Source organism: Globicephala melas, chromosome 5 (genome assembly GCF_963455315.2).
Source record: "Globicephala melas chromosome 5, mGloMel1.2, whole genome shotgun sequence".
Classification (NCBI taxonomy): Eukaryota; Metazoa; Chordata; class Mammalia; order Artiodactyla; family Delphinidae; genus Globicephala; species Globicephala melas.
The window spans coordinates 80,998,826-81,001,333 of record NC_083318.1 but is presented as its reverse complement, the minus strand read 5'-3'; the positions used below and the strand labels follow the sequence as shown (position 1 = coordinate 81,001,333).

At 41.1% G+C, this 2,508-nt stretch overlaps 1 pseudogene; it reads right to left on the bottom strand.

The window, feature by feature from the left end:
• Positions 1–457: 457 nt before the first annotated feature.
• Positions 458–1,229, bottom strand: LOC115865737 (serine/arginine-rich splicing factor 7 pseudogene; annotated as a pseudogene).
• Positions 1,230–2,508: the final 1,279 nt, after the last annotated feature.

Sequence of the window (2,508 nt, the reverse complement as noted above, 5' to 3'; positions counted from 1 at the left end):
GAAGTAAGTCAGAAAGAGAAAGACAAATACCGTATGCTAACACATATGTATGGAATTTAAGAAAAAAAAATGTCATGAAGAACCTAGGGGTAAGACAGGAATAAAGACACAGACCTACTAGAGAATGGACTTGAGGATATGGGGAAGGAGAAGGGTAAGCTGTGACAAAGCGAGAGAGAGGCATGGACATATATACACTACCAAACGTAAAATAGATAGCTAGTGGGAAGCAGCCGCATAGCACAGGGAGATCAGCTCAGTGCTTTGTGATCACCTGGAGGGGTGGGATAGGGAGGGTGGGAGGGAGGGAGATGCAAGAGGGAAGAGATACGGGAACATATGTATATGTATAACTGATTCACTTTGTTATAAAGCAGAAACTAACACACCATTGTAAAGCAATTATACTCCAATAAAGATGTAAAAAAAAAAAAAAAAAAAGATGAACTTGAGAGCTTCAGTCCACTCTTTCAGGACTTGCACTTCTTCGCGGACTTCCTGATAGGGAAGGACTTCTTTTCGGAGATAGAGATCTGGACTTCGATCAGCTGCTTCTTGGTTGTGAAAGAGACCTGGATCTTGATCTCGACCTGGACCGGGATTGGAAATACCTCGATCCTTTTATAGAACCAGACCTAGATCGTCTGAGTGAAGCTGTTCTTGATCTACAAAGAGACACAGATCTAGATCGCCGAGGCGGTGCTGATCTTGACCTCCTTCCCCTGCTCCTGCTGCGAGAGCGCGAGTATCTCCTACCTCTGGATCTTTAATGTCATCTAGACCGTGACCTGCTTCTTCTTCGGCGGCTATAGAGATGACAATCATAAGCATAATGTCCCTTTTCGCCACACTCATAGCATCTATCATTGGGATCAAAGGGACGTCGGGCAGGTGGTCTATCAAAACGAGATCTCCGAGGCATGCCTGTTGATAGTTCAACTCTCACTGGAGAACCACAAATCACTTTCCCATCCAGGCCTCGCACTGCATCTTCTGCATCTCTAGGATCTTCAAATTCCACAAAGGCAAATCCTGGAGGATTTCTGGCAATCCACACAGTTCTTAAGGGACCATAATAACTGAAAGCCCTTTCTAACTCTCCTTTGCCAGCACCAGTTCCCAGGTTACCAGCATACACCTTGGTTTCTCTTCCGTACCGCCCGTAACGTGACATGATGACTGGCCTGCGAGCTCGGCTCTTTCAGCTCGCAGCGCCCAGAGATCGATTACTACAAAACCTACAACGCAGCCACACTCACCAACGGTCCCGGCGGCACTCAAGACTACCAAGTTTTAAACTACTTTTGATGGCTTATATTAGGAAGCCTTGTCAGAATAAAGGGAACTCAAACTCTGATTGATTAGTGTTGTCTGGTACATCATAGTCAACTGCCTTAGGCCAAGGGTTGTGGTTTTTTTTTTGTTTTGTTTTGTTTCTTTTGCGGTACGCGGGTCTCTCACTGTTGTGGCCTCTCCCGTTGCGGAGCACAGGCTCCGGACGCGCAGGCTCAGCGGCCATGGCTCACGGGCCCAGCCGCTCCGTGTCATGTGGGATCTTCCTGGAACGGGGCGTGAACCCGTGTCCCCTGCTTCGGCAGGCGGACTCTCAACCACTGCGCCACCAGGGAAGCCCATACCTTATGTTTTATTGATACATGTACATTAGGGAAATGCTGCTGGATTGATCAGAATTTATGGGATTTAAGCCATGATTTAATATAACTCAGGATGATGAAGTTATGAACATGTCATAGATGTGTCCATATTGAGAAAACCTATCAATATAATATAAAAGCCTGCCAATGGTAAGTCTTATATAAATTGAAATTAAGGCTTTTCTGTAAATCCTGGTGTTTAGTTATACTATGCTATCAACAAAATACTTGCCAGATAGTTATTTCTATAACTTGTACACCATTGCCCAGTGCTGGGCTTCAGTTATGTCTCTACATCCTCTTTCTTTGTCACTTTTACTTTAAATATGTTTCCGACTGTTCAATGTTTTCTATGGTATTTTACCATCAAGATGTTTCAAAATTTTAATTTAGCAAATTTATCAGTTTTTTCCTTGTGATATAATTTTCAGGAACTAGAAGGCTCAAAAAGCCCTTTCTGATCTGAGATCAGTGTTTTCTAGATTTTTAATTCATTTGTTTATTGTTCATTTGTTTATGAATTTTACTTTCAACACTTTAATTCATCTGGAGTTTGGGTGTTTTGGATACAACCATGGTCTGATTTGATTTTTTATTTTTAAGTACACTTTTTTCATATATTTGTTGAAAAGTGTATTTCATTCCTAATAGTTTATGATATCTTTATTATATACTAAGAATATGATAAATACAATATATGTATATATTTTACTTTGTTTTGTGACAATTCGTTCTGTTTTACTGATCTGGTTTCTAAACCTTGCTCAGTACTATGATTTTTCATAATTGCATTATTTTGTTTTTATAACATGATGACATGTTTTTATGTTTGGTAGTGCAAATCTATCCTTGT